Here is a 21563-nt window from a genome sequence, read left to right on the forward strand (position 1 = left end):
GTTACATTCCCCCCGAAAAGAACAACTATAAACATTACTTTGAATAACATGGTTGCATTGTGTGTATACTTATACTGAATTATGACGTTTCTTACTCTGCCAGAATGTCTCAAATAAGGTGGATTTTGACAGATCAGTGGTAACAACTGGTAAGCAGAGCGCATAGTATGATTCTTTCAGAGTATGTCTAAAGCCAAGTTAAAAAGTAGCCACAGCTATCTAAACCCTTGGCCTTTGCTGACACTGCCTTGCTCAAAGGTTAGACATGCAGCTTCATAGTTGAAACGTAACTTTACTCCCCATCATACTGAAAGCCCCACAGCCTTCCTGCAGTCTGCCACAGTGCAGCTTGGGAGATGAAAGAAAGTCAAGCCATCATCTACAGACAGAGTTGAATTGCTTTTCTATTTCGTTCATTTTGCAGTAAGCGGATAGAAGGAAAAAGCCACAGGAGCTGCCTCAGTACGCTTCTATCACTTCACTTTATTAACTATGCCATGATTCAACACTGCAGCAGACCTCCTCTTGGACAGGGAACTGGACTCTCTAGTTTGTGCTCAATGCACTTACATACCTGTTAAAGTACTGAATGATCACAGGTGCACATCTTGCTCGGAGCTTACTCAGAGCAGATTCTTCTCAGTGCTTCAAGCACAAAGACTGAGAGACAGCTGGGCTGCACATGACAGCCACAACCATTGTTTTGCTCTCATCACCCAGGGGCACCCAACAAGGGCAAGGGAACTCTTGACAGGAAAACAGAGAAGAAAGAAAATCAGTGTGTCAGGGATATCTGTCTGTCTCTGCATGAGAGAGAGCATATATGTATGTATACACAGGGGCACACATGGAGAAGGGAGGGCTGAAGGCTATGACACTGAAACCATATACACAAAGACAATTTCAACTGCAAGAAGTAACTGTCTGGCACAAACCTGACAGCAACTGGAAGCTCTTCAGGGCTGACATCTAATTAGCAACACAGATAAAAGCTAACTGGGTATTAAAATCCACAAACTCCAAAATGCAGGCCAGGTGCAGCAGAAGCGATGGAAGTGAGAAAAGAAAGGCCTCGCAAAGAAGCATTGAGAGACTTCTTTGCCTCTCTCCTATCCTCTTCTCTTTCCTGCAAGCCTGCTCAACAACCACAGGGCTGAAGTGAGAGATTTGCAAGCAGCTGCTCAGACCCAAAGAGGAACTGCAGCTTAAACTCAAAGTACAGCCATGTGGCTGCGAGCACAGCACAAAGGTCCTCCTTGCAGATTTGGGCTGCTCTCTGCACAAGCCAGAAGTTTTTAAGATTTGAGAAATGATCAGGTGACTCAAGAGCAATAAAGGTCTGGAGAATAAAACAGGCATTTCAGATGTTTGTCATTCACTCTATCTGTGCTGCTCACACCTTGTCAGAGGCTATGGCAGAGGCTTTTTTGATATGCAAGAGGCCAGGAATGCCAAGTCATCACCTTCCCACACCCTGAGAATGAGAAAAGCCATCTGTTTCTCTCTTGCAATTAGCAGCTTCCCAGCATAGTGCAGGGAGCTGCTGCAGGAGGTAAGAAGTTGAAGGTTGCTGCAGCTAGTGTAGCACAGCTACAGACAGCAAGAGGAAGAAGAAAGCACAGGTTTGCTGCAAAGAAAACTGCACAAACCCTGACTGGCCAGGTCAGAAAACCCAGCTATTTTTGCAACTCAGTGCAAAGAAAGACATTGAACATCCATGACAGGAGTTGGACAACAAGTCAAAGAACTGACTAATGGCAAATCCTTGCCTATGGACACGATATTTTTACTATATTTGAACAATTTTAGTGATACTAAACAACAGAAAACACAGCCCTTCAGAGGAGCTGCCTTCACTGGAGAGTTAACTCAGAACTCTCTTCACACATACCTCCCAAATTATTAGGGTACAAAATTATGTTAAATTGAAAGCCCCAAAAATACACTTTAATGATGCCCACGGAACTTAATGTAATTCACATATGATTAAGCAGTACATCACATTTTTAAAGACTGGCTTCAGGGCATGCTGATGTAGTTAGCTGATCACTGGATGAAAGCCTTAAAAAGTTTGCCCAGTCTTGGGCGTGTATTTAAGCATGCTCTACTTGCTCTATGGCAAGGTCAACGACACTTTCAACAAGGCAATGTACTGATGATTCTTCACCTTTCTCAAGAAAGGTTCATTATGTAAACTCCCCAAACACATTACAAATTCTTTCACAGCACTACCGAGTATGTATGATTTATGATGAAGTAAGATCCATTCAGTTCACGTGCCCTTAGGCTGGAAGGGAGATGGGGATGAGGAGGGAGTAGTGTTCTCAGTAGGGGAACTAATTGCAAGAATCATCTGCCCACATATATGAAAGGAAATGTGTGCTAGATTCACTTTAAACAGAGGAGGAAGGAAAAGACTCAGTATTTGGAATGATTTCTGCTACAAAATTCAGCATCTGTGTATGTCTTCAACAAAATCATATTTGAACAATACACACTGGGGCTGTTGCAAGCACCCAGGATGTATTACCTGATTTCCCCTGAATATCCTTCACTAAATGATCCTATTTATTCTTAGTCTGTTCTGTAGCACTAATTACCATAGTAACTAAGAACAACACAACAGTTAATTAAGTTATTCATCACAACATCATTGAGAGAAAAGTTTTATCATCATCTAAGGAGAGAAATGCTGAGAAATGAAGCAGCTGATCCAAGGTCATGCGAATACCACCCACACTGCCTCAAAGCTCCTTGACAAGGTCATCATAGCTCCACTTTTCACCTCATGAGCCACTGGGCAGAAGTGACATTCTTTTTTGAAACAGAGAATCAACAAAGCTCAGCAAACCACCTGTTTCTCCCCATCTCTTCCAGCTGGCAGCATGTCCATAGTATGCCCAAGTGTTTTTGGGCCTGTCATTGAACAGATTGGCTTTTCCACAGATCATGAAAATCATGAGAGGTTGTGATCCAGAATTTAAAGTATCTCCATGGACAGAGTTCATCCACCATGTAGATTACCACTGAGAGACTACATGTATTTTGAGGGGCATAAAGCTAGCAGTAAGATGATAAAGTGAATTCATTCTTCTCTTGAGAATTACCCATTTTCCAGGCACCTTCCTCTCAGCCAAGCAGCCCACACCCACACTCTTTTCAGTTTAGTTGTTCACAACTGCACAGAAATGTTGCTGAACAAAAAGTATTTTAACCTGGCCAAGTCTTTAGCAAGTGCAAGCTGGTACTGTTCCTCTAGCTTGAGTCCAGCTCTTGCCAAGGTGAAAATGAGGTGTATATACTCCAGGATGCATAAAGTCACAAAGAAATAAAGCTGAATGAAACCATGGTATTTGAGCCTACAACATCCTATGAACCAACACCAGGAGATTCATGCTGATGGAGAGAATCTGGTGTGGATGGTCTCAATAGCACAGATCAAACAGGACAGCAGCTGTCCTGCCCCTCTGGCAGCTAAGCAATTGGTAGTGGATCACAAAAAAGGAGGCTAGTTGCAAAGTATTGTCCCACAGCATTTACCTTAGAAACTGTCACCAGCCAGCCCTAGCAACAGGAGATTGAAGCAGAAAGGTCACCCACAGGAATGTAACTGGAGGTAGAAGTTTATGGTTTTAGAGCAAAAACAGAAGAGATGAAAACACCAACCTTTGGTGTTTATAGATAACAGAGAGAGGATTCACATGGTACTTGCTGTTCCATCTCACGTCGCCAGCTGTGCTGCTCCCTCCTTTTATCTGCAAACTTTGACATGTCCACATTCTCTGGCTCCAAAGACCTTATTCTGGTCAAATATGACCATGCTAAGCTGCACTTTGTTCCAACAGCAAACACCACTAATCGCCTGCAACGTGGCTGATCAGCAAACGACAGGCACAGTTTCTTACTGCTGACTCCAAGCACTGCAGTACAGCACAGCACAGCTCATCAGCTTCATGTAAGATGCTTTACCACTGAGAAACATTTTTTAACATCAAAATACTCCAGATAAATGTACCAATTTCAGCCAGGCAGATAGAGAAAGCAGATAGCTTTGCTGCCCTCTTAGCCCTTTGGCAGTCCTCCATGCAGGTCGTGTCAGAGCCCAAGTGGTTGGAGACTGACTTGGTTCCCACCAGCTCAACTGATAGGTCTGCAGGCTTTCGACAGTGACTTGTCAAGCTACCCCAGAGCTCAGGTTGCCTAAATCTCCAAAGGTCTCTCCAGCCTGGCAGAGCAAAGGGGACTCCCAGACACAGCTCTGCCCTGTTAGAAGGAGCCTGAATGTACTGTTCCCTGAAAGTCCTAGTGTTTCTCTTACTGAATAAGGAATACACTAATGGAACGAGAGACTTGACTGTGGTCTTAAGACATCCCAAATCTGAACATTTCCCAGCACAGGATATGAAAAGGTTCCTCACAATTTTTAAATAAACAAAATCTGCATTCAAATCTCTCAAGGGATGGTGTCCATTTCTACAGCTCATGCCAAACACACTTGCAGGGCCATTAGTACTTCTTCAGGTTTTTTTGGCTGCTCTCCATTATGCCTGACTTCTTCCTAAACCCCAGGTGAGAGGAATTAAAAGCCATTTTTTTCCACTACCAAGTAAGAGACCCATTTGCCATTCCAACTGACATCAAGAATGAGAGTGGGAGGGGTGGTGTGATAAGAAATCTACCACTCACCTCCTGAATGGAAGTAGCACCAGTAGTTAGTTATGAACAGGACATAAGGAGCAGGTGGTTAGGTGAGGGGTTCAGAAGTTGCTTCCCTAACTTAAAGTGAAGTCACAAGTCACTATGGCCAAAATTCCACTTTACAGGAGGAGCTACGGGCATTAAACTTGCTTCCAATAACAGCTTTTAAATGCAATGCAACATCTTCTTTCTAAGAAATCTTCATTCTTGACAACGTGGCAGAATTCTGAGGCATTCAAAATCCTAAGCCAGAGAGAGGCATGAAGCACCTGATCACTTAAATGATGAATTTTTGCTCTCCCACTAGAGCTTTCTGCTTCATCTGCCATTGATAATAGTTGCCTGATAACTAAAAAGAAACTTAATTAAAAGATTCATCCCTCCCTCCCCTGAGGACATGGACATACCAAACCAAAAAAAAAAAAAAAAAAAAAAAGTTAATTTAAAATAAAGCTCAAATGCAGGTATTTCTTCCTGATACAAGTCAGTGGGTGACTGAGTGGGAAATTGGCTTGAATTAATGTATTAAGACACCAGTTTATAATTACAGGAGAGACTGCTAAGCTCTCTGAGGTCACTGAGTGGGTTTTGGTAAAACTAGGTCAAAATCTACCTGCCTAAGGGCCCAGACAGAGGAAGAAAGTAATCAATACACATTCACATATTGCCTATACAACTCAAAAGCTGAAAAGCCTATTTCCAACTTACCTCAGGAAACAGAAGTCCTTCCAAAATGAGCTTAACCTATTGCAGTTCTGCTCTGTCCTGATGCCTTGTACACCCTGCTTGCTTTACCATTCTCTGCACTCCTCACATTCACCCAGCACAGCTTCCTGAAGACATGATTCTGTCACTACTGAACCTGCTCTCAAAGGCTGTGATGGTTTGGGTGTGGAAAAACGTTATTTCTTTCTTCAGAAAGTTAAAAAGATAAGCACAACAGACCTAGAGGACTCACAATAATGCATCCTTTTGCAATGAAAAAGATGGGGTTAAGAAACTGGAAAATGTTTTCTTAGAAGCCACACAACAGGAACTATGGAAATTCTCTTCATTCACAGACCATAAAGAAGCAGAGTAAGGAGATTTGATGGGACAGGGGGAGCTTTTTGTATCTTTTTGCCTTTCTTCTGAGATCTGCAAAGTGGGCAGCAGGAGGGAGTAAAGCCCCTTGTGTTGAGCATGAGAAGAGGTGTATCTAATGTCCTATCAGAAGAATGAGTCTGTGGTAGGTTAAGGGGAATCAAGAGTTAATGGGTATAACCACAAAGAGAGTCCAAAAAAAGAGATTCCACAAAAGCTAGAGTCCCAAGGGGATGAACAGTATGTCCCAGCATATTGTAAATTGTTCTTCTGTTCCTTTTCCTGATGTTCCTCTATTTAAGGGAGTGCACAACTGGTATCTTTCTCTTCTGCTCTCTGGTCAGGATGTGTGTGCCTGATTACCTGTGGGGGAGATGGCTTTGGTTGGTAGGGGATTTCCAGCTGTGCAATTGGGCCTGGTGACCCTGTGGTAGGCCTGCTCTGGGGGAGGGGGAAGGGGGTGCATGGAGTGGGGCGGGGGGAATTTGGCCTGCTCTCAGGCCTGCCAAAGCTGAGGGGGGTGGATGTTTCTGGAAGGTTTTGGCTTGGTAGGTCCAGGCAAAGGGCTATGCCTAGGTTGTGAATGTAGTCCTTCTACCTGAATACCTTTTGAATGTATTTGTAGATAGAATTTCTATTTAAGCATCCAATCAGTGTAGAACATCTTTATTTTTATTCCCTGAAAATGGGGTAAAATAAATTTCTCACTCCCTTCACCCTGGGCAGCTCATGGCTCAAAACTGGAACAGAGTCCCAAGAGCTTATCTTCGCAAGAGTGGAAGACAGCCAAGTAATATGCCTCCTCAAGGTCAACTGCTGTCATTTCCTAATGCAGAAAAAATTGTGATCTTCATGCATTTTTGGCCTCTGATAAGCACCACAACTACTCTGGGTCATGGCACTGGTCATTCTGGTTTGCAGTCTATACCAAAAGGAACTGGAACCAATCCAAAAGCTCCTTTCTTATTGGAAACTAATCATTCACCCTGTAACACTCTGTCAGCTAGTAATATTAATAACACACTCGCCTCCTGAATTTTGGGAACAGTCCAACTTTCACTGCAAATATGGATCACAAGCTAAGTTAGACCAAACCTGAACTGCATACATATGGATGATTTCCTATTTTGTGATTTATCACTCTGTCTTTACACCAGTAAAATCCTCCAAAAGAGATTCAACAGACTATACTGGATAAATAATTTCTCCCCTACTTTAACAAGCCACATGTTTCTACCCATTTCTGCACTTCACAAGCTCCAGTTCAGACAATTTATGAAACCTGGCAGTAGCCACAGAAGTGAATGAGATGATACATGTTCTGGAGGTCAGTTGCACACTTAACATATACTTACATTATGCATGGACACAACCAATACAGAATCTGGGGTCAGCAGCCACAGGCAGATCAAGGTAATCTCTAAATGCAGATGCTTTTGCTTCCCCTGCACCACCCTGAAAATATGTACCCTGAAGAAACATTACAACCTTTCCAAAAGAGCTGCAACTCAAGCAACTGGCTGCACATCAATTCACCTGGCCAGCTCCATATCACAAGTTCAAGTCCCAGTAACACGTGGGAAAACTGCAGACTTGTGATGCAACAATAAACTGACACTGAGGAAGGCTTTTGGCTCTCTCCTTCATGCCCATGGATGTAGTCATGAGAGAAACGAGAGGATTCACATGAATAGGCTTCTGGGATGAAACCTAGATCAGTGGCACTTGCAAGACCATTTGCAGACAAAAGCAGTCTTGCAGCTACGCAACACCATGTTCTTAAAGGTGATGACCAGGTTAGCAACTCAGGTTAGCACCATCACAACCCTCTCTGGTGAGCTGAGATAAATTACAGCTTTGCAAGACTGACCTGGTATCTGCAGACCTGATAGATTCCCTGCTCCAGCAGCCAGGCTGTGATGGGGATCAGCAACTGGCTGCTCAAATGCTCAGACACAGGAAGATAAACTATTCTTGCTCATACTTTGTGAAATCTACTATTGCTTTCCTTCATGGAAGCAGCATTCAATTCCATGAGCCACTCACCTTCTGTAGCTGAGAGCTTATCAGATCTGTCAAGTTTTGTCGGGTTGTATTTCATGCTTTACAGTGAGATTCAAATTTGGGACCAGACATCACCCATCATATTTCTGCCAGTCAAAAGTCTGGCTGCTTTTGAAACATCCTGGTGTGAAAACAGCCTCCATTTGGCAGGACTTACAGTATACAGAATTGCTGTATGAAGGACTACAAGTGTTTGGAAAGGACTGCTTTATGCTACATTAGAACAAAACAGAAAAGACCGGGAGAGGATGTTATCAATGCTTATCAGTATCTAAACAGCGTGTGTCAAGAGCATGGAGTCAGCCTCTTCACAATGATGCCCAGCTACAGGACAAGGGCAATAGGCACAGAGGAAGTTCCATCTGAACATTAAAAAAAATGACTTTGAGGGTGACAGAGAACTGAAACAGACTGTCCAGAGATGATGTGGATTCTCTTTCTCTGGAAGCAGTCAAAACTTGCCCAGATGCAATCCTGTGCAAGCTGCTCTAGGCAATCTTGCTTTACCAATCTCTACTATTCTGTGAAATCAACCAAAATGAAGTAAAATGCTTTACCTCTTAATTTTGGACCTAGTTTTGCAGTGCTTGTAATGTCTTAAGACTTCATTCCTCTCCTGATAGTATACAGCCCCAGTCCAAGGCTCATGGGATTACAATCAATTCAGTACTTGGCAAAACAAAAGCTGCTAGCCCCATTTTTCCAAAGAAAAGCCTGAAAACATGAACTTCAGCAGCCCCAAATCCCAGTTAGGTAGAACCCCTAAACTTCAATCTGTCTTTCAAGCAAGTGTCATGATTTCTGCATGTGAGTTAGAGCTAACTAAAGAAATACAGCTTTGAGGTGAACAGGCGATGGCTCAGTTGGTAGTGTATTAAGACCCTTAATGGGAAGGTTGTGAGTTCAAGCCTGCAGTGGGCAGTAGTGTCCTCCCTACTCTACTCGTGAGGTCTGTGGTGACAGGTTGGACTCCATGATCTTTGAGGTCTCTTCCAACCTTAGGAATACTGAATACTGAAATTCATTGACAGTTTCAGATCAAACTAAGCCAATACTTTCTCCTTAGGCAAAAATGGCCATTCCCATAAAACACAGGCCCATTTCAACCTCCATTTTAACTTGACTATCCTATTTCAGAACAAATTTATAATAAGGTAATACAAAGGGCAAACAAAGCTTTTTGTACTAACTCTGTAAGAATTTTCCTTCTGATGTGGTCAGCCACTGAGTGAGCCAGAAGTATCTCTTACTTACACTGCTCTACTGCTAACATCAAATGCTTAGGTCTGTCAAAACACCACAATTTCTTTTGCTTTCCCAGTCTAGCAAGAGCAAATGAGATAAATAAACTCTGACTAGTAGCAGTGGACTCATACAGCATGTTTTCAAAGAGTGTTATTCAGCTGTTTTTGGTTGTTGGCTGAATAAAATCACCATGTGGGGCATTTTCAACAGACTAGTCACGTCTTATGATGTGATCAAAGCCTGAAGAGGGTTATGTGGTTGACAGGATTGCTTTTTTTACAGGTGTCTTGCCAAGGATCTAAAGGATTTAACTTTGAAAGGGCAGGTGGTTCAGGGATTTTTCTTAAAAGTCATATTCGTCCCAGTGGTCTCAAGAGTACGTCTCAAAATCAATTCCTTTGAAGACTTACATCAAATAAGCTTCACCTCTTGTTGTGGGGTGATGGAGGAAATGGCTTCAAATTGTGCATGGGGAGGCTTAGATTGGATGTTAGGAAACATTTTTTCACCCAGTGGTTGTCAAGCATTGGAACAGACTGCCCTGGAAAGCGCTTGAATCACCATCCCTGGAGGTATTTAAAGACATGGAGACATAGTGCTTCAGGACATGGTTCTTTGGTGGTGGTCTTGGCAGTGTTAGGTTTATGGTTGGAATCAATGATCTTCAAGGTCTTTTACATCATAAATTGTTCTATGACTTTAATGATTCTGTTCCCTGTAGAATCACAGAGGATAGTACTTAGAATCGTAGCATCAATAAGGTTGGAAGAGACCTCAAAGATCATCAAGTCCAACCTGTCACCCAAGACCTCATGACTACTAAACCATGGCACCAAGTGCCACGTCCAGTCCCCTCTTGAACACCTCCAGGGATGGTGACTCCACCGCCTCCCTGGGCAGTCCATTCCAATGGCTAACAACCCTCTCTGTGAAGAGCTTTCTCCTCACCTTGAGCCTAAACAGAGGCAATCTCAGGAAAGCTGCTTTTCCAAAGTTATGTCATCTCTTATTTAGACTTTGTCATCAAAGCAAAGCAAATCTTTTCTCTGAGCTGCTTTAATTGTGCATTGTGCAAAAGACAATGAAACTGTAAAAGTGACTTCACAGAATGCAGGTGAAGGAACCAGAGAGGTGCATTATGACTGGTGCAAGAAAGGAGAAAAGGCCAAAAGTCTGTTTTTCCACTCCAGAAAGTGTGGCGTTGGAAGAGATAACCTAAGACACTGCATGCATGCACACAGCTTTAAACATCCATGCAAGATTTAACCAGACTCTACTGTGCTGAGCTCTTCCCTCCATTTTTGTATGATATCTGTGCACCTTACAGTGGTGCACTGAATACTGGAAACATCAATGCACGCACCCAAACCGACGCCAGAGGCGCCACAATGGCTTATGCCCATTGAGGATTTATCCCACAGACAGATAGTTTACTTTCTTTACTTTTTACTTGGGTCAGTGTTTTCCTAACTTTTCCTCAAGTGACTTCACTGGCATGTATTTTGGACTTCAATGATCACTGCTTTTGATTTTTTCGCCAACCACAGAAATAAGCATTTAACTAAATAAAGATGTAAATTAAAAGTACTTCATATTTTGCCAAATAAGAACCACAGGTTGGAAAAATAATTTTCTATTCTTTAAACCATTCCTCTCTGTATTTGTTCAGCAGTGATGGCTCTAGCTGGTTTCTTTCACACTGAGTTTGCAGAGCAATTGCCAGAGTGATGTCTTTGCCAATAAACAGGGTCCTTAAGTGCCATGACAATTAAAAAATAATGTAATGATCAGTACAAATAATTAGTGCTATTGTTCTAACATCCATACTCTTTGGTCTGAGCTCTCATCTTCCAGAGCAGTTGCTTCTAGAAAAGAGTGAAGAGAACAAGTGCCAGCAGGTGGCACTCCAGAATATAAAGCACCAAGAAAGCCAGACCTGTTTATCTGTTCTACTAGCTTGCTGTAACACCCTTCAGGCGGTTTGGTTTAGCATGACCATCTGTGGTAGTTTCAGGCTATGCCCACATTTTTCACAGATCTTGAACAGAAAGTAATAAAATGTAAATAAATCATTATTGGGTGTAAAAAGGAAAATAATGATAGTTCTAAGCAATCCCATTGGAGACTTATCTACCATAAGAAGTAGTCTGGTAAATAGTCTCTCTTTTTCACTTCTTTGCTCTGGCAGAGATTAATTTGTTTCTGCTTGACCTTAGCTTGGCTAAGTCTAACAAAATATCTCTCTGCTCCTTTTTCTTGTCCCCTTTGTGTACAAGAGAGTAAGGGGGGGCAGGGAGGGAGAAGCTATTAGCTGCTCCCCTGGCGTTTGGCGGGGGGGTCCTGTGCTGTTTATAAATTGTAAATACCTGTAAATATTGTACCTTTTGTACATGCTCATTACATTTCATTGTAGGTTGTAGTTTTGCTTGTAAACACAGCTTTCATTTGCTTCCATTCCAATTGAGCTGGTCTGGCAAATTTAATGTTGGGGGGGGGAATTTCCAACCCACCACACCATCTCCACTGCTCCACTCACAAACAGCATGGGCAAATGCTGCCAGTCCTAGCTTTTAGCACTGTAAGATTATCCTGGTGCTGAATGGCATGCATCAGGAAGGGAAGATTCACCTTGTATAGTCAATTCTAAAAGGCAGTCAGGTATCAAGACGTCTACCCAAAGCACTGAGCTCATCACTTGCTCCCTGACTAAAAGGAGCTCTCACAGGCCGGGCAGAGTTGCCTTCCCACATTGTGCATGAAGAGATGGCAGCATCTTACGGCCTCCACCACTCTCCTACACTCCTCCACACAAGCAGCAAGCTGGAATCTGGTTCATATACAGTGGTTTTTACTGCTTTAAGACAGTATGGACAACAAAAACGGCACCCTCATGATTAGGAAACTAATCTCTCTCCTGTTTTGTTTTAGTCATGCATTATATATTAACAGCTACAGTGTTCACCAGCACTCATGCTTCTCCTGCAGCAAAGTCAGTCAAACAGGCACTTCTTCCAACTGACTGTCAGGAAATCTTCTGTCTTCATCTAGAAGAAATGAATCCACTTCGAACACTTGTGGCTCATGTAGTCTTTGCAACTCTTATCCAACTGCAAGAGCAATTGCTTCATTTGCTCTTGCTGGAAATAGACCTAATACTGTCTTCAAAATGAGGCCAATTAAAACAATGCAGCTTGAAGGAGATAGAAGGAAGTCCCCTTAAACCTAGGAAGATTGTGCTGCTCTCATCTTAGAAAATGAAATTCTAAAGAAAAACTGTGTAAGGCAGTTGTTGTGCCTAACTCTAGGCATCTAGCATGGCAATCAACATTCAGAGAGGTAATAAATTGGTTCACTTGACAAAATGCAATTCCCACATCACTGACCTCTGGAAAAAATTAGAATTTAGAACACTAAATGAAGTTCATACAACTGGGTGGGTAAAAAGCCTACATTTTTATCAGAAGTCTTTATGTATTACCTAAAAGCTACACAAATATGGAAAACAATCATCCCTCTTGCAAAGAGCATTGAGTGTTTACTGCTTAAATGCTCCTTAAAGGCCAACCTGTACAATGGGATCAATCTGGTCATGTGGAAATAGCAGGAAAGATCTGTCAGAAAGTAATTTCCTTTCCTTTCCTTTCCTGTATATGTCAATGGACCACTGGCATTCCCTGCCCACCCCTCTGTCCCTGAATTGAACCCAAATATAAACAGACACAAAGTGGAGAAGAATAAGGTCATCTCTGTGGATATAAGCAACACGCAAACCAAATGTGTTTTGATGAGACGCTGGAAGAGGTTGCCCAGGGAGATGGTAGAAGCCCCAATCCTGGAAGTTTTTAAGGCCAGGCTGGATGAGGCTCTGAGCAACCTGATCTAGTAAGAGTTGTCTCTGCCCATGGCTGGATCACAGGATGTCAGGGTTTGAAAGGGACCAAAAGAGATCATTGAGTTCAACCTCCCCGCCAGAGCAGGACCATACACTCTAGCTCAGTGCACTGTAAGTGGGCTCTGAGCAACCTGACCTAGTGTGAAGTGTCCCTGCTCATGGCAGGGGGGTTGGAACAAGATGATCCTTGATATCCCTTCCAACCCTGACAGTTGTATGAGCCTATGATACATGACCTTTAGACAAAGAAAAGAGGCTAAATCTCAAAATATTCACAGCAAAAGCTTTCAAAAAAGGCAACTGCTGGATTTTTAAGACCACCTCAAAATCATCCTGACATGCCCTATGTTTCCTGATCTATTTTAAAATTCCCTTTCAACTGCTACTATTTGTGTTTTCTTCTGTGGAAGTCACACAAACCAGGAAGGTGGCAACTTGCAAGAGGCCGTAAACTGAAAGAAGACACCATGAAACTGAGAGAATAAAAAGAATAAGTTTCTATACGCTTGAAGACTTTCAGGAGTCAGGGTTTGCTAATTATACAGCTGCATAGCAGTAGCAACAACGTCCTTGTAGAAAGAGCTCACTACTTATTAAAAGCAAATCTGGGAGGAATACAACTTCCCTGAATCCTTGCCAGTTTGATATTATTAACCACCTCCTGTCTTCTAGATATGCTTCAACTTCAAACACTGACACATTTCCTACTCCACAGACTGACTAACTGTTCAATCAACTCCAGTGTTTCTGTTTTAAGAAGAGAGTCTACTTCAGAAGGCAAAATCACGAGTCTGAAGAGTTCGTAATTCTCATTCCCAGTCTAGCCCCACACTCCATTCCACTATTCAGAAATATTTATGCCAGACTAGCAAGAGAAGGCTCAGGAGAATCAAATCACCATCTCCTGTTTGCTGTAGTTTGAAGTTACAACAAATTCTAGCATCCTAGAGTTACCTGGGGACAAGCCCCTAAGAAAGGTAATTTTGCACTTGCAAATTAAGCCAGGATGCCGATTTAAAATAAGAGACAAGTGAGTTTTCATGGCAATTTGAGGTTCAAATTAACATCTTGCACCTGGAGTAAAGGATGTGTTGCCTTTCTACTAAACACTGGAAATTTGGCAATTCATTTTCAGAACTGAAATGTTGCTTATAGCAACTCACGGTACTTGCATACGGAATGAGTCATGCTTCCGACCGCCAATACAGATAAGGTTTCCCAGCTAGATTCCATCTCCCATTAACTACAATAGTACCTCAACATGAAAAGAGAAGATGGAAGCTAGACATAAAACCAAGCCCCAAGGGAAGAATGGGAAAGCAAAGTATGCCAATTACAGTTCCTATGGAAGAAGGTGCCAGCATTCTTAAACCTAATCCTTCAGTCCCACTTTTCAGTGAAAGGAGATTTTTTTTTTCCCCTCCCCTTGATAAAATACATCAATGAACTCTGACAAAATTAGGATGAAGAAAACACTTTTAGAAGGCAATGCAGGACCACTCTTCAGGCCTTCCAAGTGAAGAGGCAAACAGCTTCACTCTTTTCATTGTTCAGAAGCTAAAGAAGAGGTATTTTTCCCTTACAGGAACATTCCTGAGGCTTCATAGCAATGTACCCCTGGCTTCATTCTTCACCACACAATTCTTCTGGATCTTTACACCCTCAAAGCTTTAGCTAAGTTTCTGTCACCACTATGACAGGAAAACCTTCATCTACATACAATCTTCACAGTGGTTTCAGTGCTTGACACTGAAGTGAAATGAAATTAGAGGGGGTTTGTGGATTTTGGATGCTGTATGCACCCCATTTCCACATGCAGCTACCATCTCATCCTCAAATTAGAATCCAAATGGGTCTGGGCTTAGTAAAGGGACAAGACAGCTAAAACACAGCACCTCATTACATATGAAGGGAAATAATTCCTTTCACGATATCCAGATTTCTGTGCAAATTAATGCAATTCATGAAACAAACAAACAAACAAACAACTCACAAAAAACCCAACCCAAACCCCAGAGAATTAGGTCCAAAACATCTTAACACAATTAAAAACAAACAAAACAAATAATTATTTAACACAATTCAATAATCTGTATCAATATCAGTAGTGCTGATTATCTGCTCTCTTCAATGGTCCCTTGTTCTCCTTGCTCTGAAAAAAACCCCAAACATCTGTTCTGAGCTGCAACAAACTGAAGGTGCAACGAATGCGCTGACCATGTGCCCATGACAGGGCTGGCTCACCTACTTAAGGGGCTGGTTATGAATTGCAGCAATCTCTCCCAGAGGTGACTAACACTCACTTCCCTCAAGGCACAACAACCTTAAGCAGAACAAAAAAGTATAAACTAACACTTTTGCAGATAGCCCCCCAGCAGAGTCTCAACAGTAGTTTCCTCTAAGAGATCTGGGGAAGGTAACTAAGAAATCATCTGTTGATTGCAAACTTAAATTCTACACCATCAGCTGAAAAACTAGGGGGGGTACTCCTTAAGAAAAAGTTTAAACCCATAATTGCACTCCTGGGTCTGTGATCTATAGTTTACAAAGCATCTCTGGTAAGAGTAACACACTGGGGACAAACATCTGAAGTATTACCCCTGCCATTATTGGGCATCTCAGCCTTTACCTGCATCAGGAAGATCTAAGGTAGCCTAAATTTGACTTCAAACAAGACCTCTGATCACGTTAATCTGCACACAATAGGGTCAGGATTTTCCCCAAGCTACATGCCAGTGGCAGACTCAGTGAACCTGCCCAAGAACCTAGATACGCCATGACCGAAGGAAACTTTCATTCACTGGGTGTGGATCTGCCAAAATGATAATATTCTTTTCCCTTCTCCCAGATGAAAGCCTTGCATACCAGTAATTGCAGTAGCTCAGCAGAGCTCCAATGCCTCCCGTTGACCCCATTCCACTTTCCACTTTGAAATGCATAATTCAATATTCAGGTCAGAAAGGAAAAGTGAGTATGAGGGGAAGGCAGAGACCTGAGTTTCTGTCCCTGCTCCAATGAATGTTTAATTCTTTCATATTAAAAATTCATTTGGAGAAGGGCTAGAATACAGGCAGGCTAATGGGTTTACCTATGAAGAGAAAAAGATCCATGATCAAACGCTGCCAAAGGTGGGAGCTGAGTCTCAGCTTCCTTCAGGCTGAGTATCAGATCTAAGAGAGAGCAACTGCTGGCTCGCCTGCTGCTCACATCTCACCAGAAGGTATCTGACTCCAGAAAAGAATAAAAGTGAGTAGTTAATCACATTTTCCTGGAACAGAAAGCGGGCTGGCAGCTTAAAAGACCTCCTTTTAATTCTCCCTTGTTGTAGCCAGCTCATGTATCTCCTTATTTGGGATTCTGGCTTTTGCAAATCCCACTCTTGGGCCAACTTTTCTCCCAGCATCACACAAGAAGCCTCAATATCTGCATCCCACAGACTACAGTGCCTGGAAGGTTGAGATTGCAGCACTTAAGGTATTTTGTGGAACTGCTCTGGTGAAAATGCTCTTGAGTTTCTTGGTGTTCCAAAAACTTTGAGCTGATTTGACAGCCAACCTAACTGAGCTAAACACCAAACACCAAGTGCTCCATGGTCCTATCTACTGTTCCCCTTCAAATGAAAGAAGTTGAGGGGGTGCAGACATTCACATACTCAGATAATCACATCTTTTATCAGTCACTATAAAGAAAAAAAAGTGGGGCTATTGAGAGGCTTTTCACAAGCAGAGGAAAATAGTTGGCAAGTAAATTTACCTGTAGCAAACTGTTCACATGCAGGTAGTTTTTGCCTTAGTACTTCTCTAAAACAGGGCAACCCAGCAGATTTTCTTGTCAGTGAAAGCAAGCTGTCTGAAGAGCCACAACACCATACAAAGGTTAAAAAGGGTGGGTGAAAGGAGGCGTTCTCTATGCAGAAATCAGGAGCTGCATCTCCTGTACAAACAGGAAGGCACCACCCAGGCTGTCCCTCTGGCTGGCTGTCAAGCAGGAGCCAGGACAGGGACTCAGCATAGGGACTCGTTTGTCTGTCTGTCTAGGCACTGCCAAGGTGACCAGTGTTGCAACAGCCAGCAGGCAGGATGCTGGAAAACTCTGAGGAGAAAAAAACCTTGCCCTATGGATGGCCACCTTCCACCAGACACTGAGGCACAGCTTTTCAAATCAAAGCAAGTACAATTGTGCCTCCATCTCAACCACAACATCTGTCCACAATGGATGTAACAAAAATTCATTTTCTAAACAAGCTGCTCAGTTGTATTTGTTTTGTTATTTTTTGATTCCTCATTCAGTGACTGGCACAGCATTGCCTTCAGCAAAAGCCACATGTAAAGGACAGCATCCCAGGCAGCTTTCCCTGGGTGACACAAGGGTAGACAGGAGAACTTCCTTTACTTTCTAGAAGCAGATGAACTCCCACTGAGTATTTATTTCATACTCTAAGCTACTTTCACCAATCACTTAAAAGTTAAATAATTATCCCATTTCAAGAAATCTAGCAATTCTATTTTGCACTCCCCCTCCCAAGCAGCTATTGCTTTTGTGATGATATTCATCTTGTCCATGATGACTATTATCTGCTGTATAAATATTGATGATCTGAGTAATTGCTGTTCTGTACATATGCTTCTCACAGACATAAATTTCTCTGCCTGAAGTAGGCTGCTGACAAACTGCTTTCCTCCTTTTGCATGGCAATGAAACATTACTGGAGGTGCCACTGAGAGCTGTTAGTCCTTGGAGGGGAAAAAATGGAGGAAAAAAAAGGCAGCAAGGAACAATGGCCTTTGGAGAAGAATGAAGTGATGTTTGCCTGGACTGAGAAGACTGAATAGTCCCAAAGAACAACAAGTTAGCTAAGCTGGTATTCAGGAGGCTTAAGTTCAGCTTAGGCTGTGCCAACAGCTCAAAAGGAAAGAATTGCTGTGGACTAAATGCTGGCCACCACTGCTCTTGGGACATGTTAAATATATCACAGAAATTGAACCCACCCAGTGGTTCAGTGATGACAGGGGTTACTTTGTCTGGGTCACAATCCAACCAGAAAAACATACCAGTGTTGTACTGGAAGAATAATACCAAGCTGAACATTATGTTGGGGCTGACAAATGCCACCTTGTAACCTCTGCCAGTGCACAGCCAACAAGGCACACAATATCAAAACTGCTCTTGAGGCACCCAACAGCCATTCATGGATACCACAGGCACACAACACAGCATTGCTTCAAATTCTTCTCACTCATTAAATGTGTTGGCCTAGCAGACTTTGCAATCATTTGGGTAGTCCTCTGTCAGCCTAAAAACATGCCACTGGATGTCCTGGTTAATCATAATGCCTCATGGTGTGGCAGTACAAAAACCTGGTTTTGATAGACAGCTCTCCCACAGGCACATGACCTCACACTTCCAGGCTTGGATTTTGCCTCTTGATGTTAAACATTCAACAGTACAGGAGAGGTGAAGACTTTGCCTTAGTGGACACAAATCTTCTACAACATAAATCCTGAGAGTCTGAACCTCAATAAAATTAACCCCCACAGAATTATGGGTTGAGAAACAAAGATTTTTTTCAAGCCACGTAAGGAGTTGGTTTTTTTTCTTAGAAATAGATCTTTTTCTAAGTGTCCACCAAGCATTTACTGTCTCTGGAAATGAACACTGGACAAAGACTTTTTTCTTAATTAAAAAAAAATAATTCTAATTTACATATGCTACAGAAATTAAGGGGAAACTAAAAATCTGCCTGATTTACATCTGTGTCAGTGAGGATGAGAGTGGCTACAAAGAGGATGCAGAAAGCAGCAGGAAAAAGAGACATCCAACTCCCTACTGGAGCTGGAGGCCAGGGCAGGAACAAGAGTTGGGTAGAGACAGAGAGCAAGCAGGAAGCAAGGGAAAATACAGATAACATTCAAGCAACATTTGGAGCACCCGGGTGTGGAGACAGAGAAACTGAGTGTTTGCAGTAAGCAAAAGACGTAAGTCTGGAAGCCTTACTTTCTCTGTTGCCTTGTTCAAACAACTACAGAATAAGCCATTATATGTAATCACAGCAGTCACTAATTTTTTGAGGTACATTACATGCACATGAACAGCCTCAGTAAAAGCAGTTACTAAACACTGACAGAACCAATACTCTCCCTGCGGCACCACTTGTTCAGTATGGCCCTCATCATAGAATTAATTCCCCTCCTCCGTTCTGCAGCTTCTTTCCTTCCCCTGTTGAATTCTGCAGCGCTTTGTAGGTGGAGTTTACTGTGATGCAATCTCTAATGACAACTGTTACATGTCTCTGAATCTTGAAGAGAAGTTGCTTCCAGCAGAAAATAAACCACACTGGACTCTTACCAGTAACTCTGGGCATGCTTAACTAAGACTAAGCCACATAGCATAGCCTAATTAGTCCAACAGGTCATTAAGAAAAAAAATCCACATGACCTCACTGTCAGTTCTTACAATGAGTCATTTTTGGAGACCAGTTGAAACAGAGCCTTGCATAGCTCTCTACATCAAATGCACACTGCTTTGATTGAAGTGGACTGGATCCTAAGAAAAATAACCAAGTAGCCTTCACCCTCTCTGCTCTGTTTTTCCCCCTTCTGTTTTAATACAAGACACAATCTAGTGACCTCCAGTAAGTACCCAGTGGCCTCCAACATTTCTCAGACCTTCTTCATTTGCATGCAGGTAAGTTATGACACACACTATCTGCCCATGGAATGCTCCACTGCTACTGCAAATCATTTTGCATGCAAACAGAAAATGCAGGTGGCCCAGCCATTAACTGCCCAATTCACAGGCACACACTTGGCAATTTCAAGCTTTTACATGTGTACTAATTTGAATGCAGTGAAAGGTATCCAGAATTTCAAAAGTCTTACTGAAATATCTTTAAAAAGCATGACTCAGATCTCAAATGTTTACATTCCCATAGTACTAAAAAGTGAAATCAAATTTCCATTGAATAATACTCTGTTTTCCAGGTAATTATTAATCTTGTGTTTCACTCTGAAATCACAATCATGTAACTCTGCTAACACTCTGCTTGTCCAACAGCTTGTTCCTGCAAGCAGTATCAATCCACCACAGCTGCACTGCCAAATTTCCTTAGAGGATACAGAACTGCAGCACTACCAACTTGCATGTTCCCATCAAGAGAGTGACTTGTTTCCTCACGTATGTGCCAAAGTCACTATGTCCACAAATCAAAATGTTCTGTTGGGTTTGTACCCTGCTAAAGTACCCCTCATGGAGATGTGAAAAAGCAGTTTCACTATGAAAATAAACACACTGGAGTTCATAATTTCTGTGCACACAGTCATCTATTATTATTGCTTGAAAATACTCACTGCACTCTTAAGACCTAGGAAGCCAACGTGGATTGTAGGACCCTGCCTCTCTAGCTCTTTGTGATTTGCATCAGCTTTATGTGGATAGCAAGGGTTGGAAGATGGTGTTCGTGCCTCCTGGGTGCCAAGCACACCTTCTTAAGGGGTAAGAGCAGGTGAGTGCTATGGTTTGCCTTCCCCTACTGGTGTGAGAACTGTACATGGGCTATGCAACAAAGACACAGTGAAAGAGGAACTCTTGAACTGTGCTGAAGGAATGGCTAAATCATGTGCATGCATCCTCAACATGGGCCAGAGGCCTGTACAGACTTGGGAGGTGTCTGCCGGTCTTCCCCTTTGCTACAACAGACAGAAGTATTTTGTACTAACTGTTCAGGGAAAGATTTTCCCAATAGCTGGAGTTCTGCACTCTACCAAAGCAGAAAACCCATCCAAAGGACTGACAAAAAGTGCATGGAAACTATTCTAATCAACTTTCTTTGTATTATGTACCTCTGAAACAAAATAGCAGGTATCAAATACATCACCCAGTAATTCAAAGAAAACTAATAAGCAGGTTGAGATTGCAAGCAATCTCCTGAAATTACTACTCCTACAAATCTTTTTCTTTTTGCTGTTTGGTTGCAGAAGGTAAGGTGCCAGCAGTCTATCCTAGAACAGGAGCTGAAGAGATGGGGACACTTACAACAAAACTAATATAATACAGTTCACAAACTGGTCTGCTTGCCAAAAAGGTGTGTTTAGCAGTTTCCTATTATGTAGCACTAAAGAACTGCAACTTGTGTTTCATTGTTTTCTATTTTGCAGTGGCCTAAGATGTGTTTTCCTTCAGCTAATGCCAGGGTGACTCCCAGTTTTCACTTAAAGAATATTTCAAGCTCCAGAGAGTATAAATGTCTGTAACCGGACACACAATAGACTCAACTTCCTACGTGCACTACAACCAAACCACAGTTCTCTTTTTAGATTAAACTAACCTGCCAAAACGTTTTAAAATGTATTAAAGTAAGGGCAAAAATGAATGCAGGAGTGTCCTGTAGTGCTCAGTCCTCTTTGTAATCATCTCCAAACACTGATGGTTTGGTATTGCTTAGTTTTGCAGTAAAGCTCAGCCAATGTAAACAATTCCTCCCAATGTTCACCAACATGGAAGAGGAAAAGCTGATGGCAGACACTATTCCTTTTGGGCAATTCAGTGCTTTCAGTGCTCTGGCTTATAGGTTTCTCTCTCCTCA

General features: G+C 42.3%; 1 protein-coding gene across 7 annotated transcripts in view; it reads right to left on the reverse strand.

The window, feature by feature from the left end:
- Nucleotides 1–21563, reverse strand: part of RNF152 (ring finger protein 152) — a 109416-nt gene that overhangs the window by 12923 nt on the left and 74930 nt on the right. Inside the window, exon 1 of one of the 7 annotated variants that reach the window (XM_068160996.1) lies at nt 3667–3780. The exons of the other annotated variants lie outside the window; for them this stretch is intronic. The gene's annotated coding sequence lies outside the window, so the exon portion shown is untranslated. Of the gene's footprint in view, nt 1–3666; nt 3781–21563 lie in introns of those variants that run through there. 7 annotated transcript variants of the gene reach the window in all.

The sequence above is a fragment of the Melanerpes formicivorus genome, unplaced genomic scaffold (genome assembly GCF_026170545.1).
Source record: "Melanerpes formicivorus ecotype bairdi unplaced genomic scaffold, bMelFor1.0.p_v2 SCAF_55, whole genome shotgun sequence".
NCBI lineage: Eukaryota > Metazoa > Chordata > Aves > Piciformes > Picidae > Melanerpes > Melanerpes formicivorus.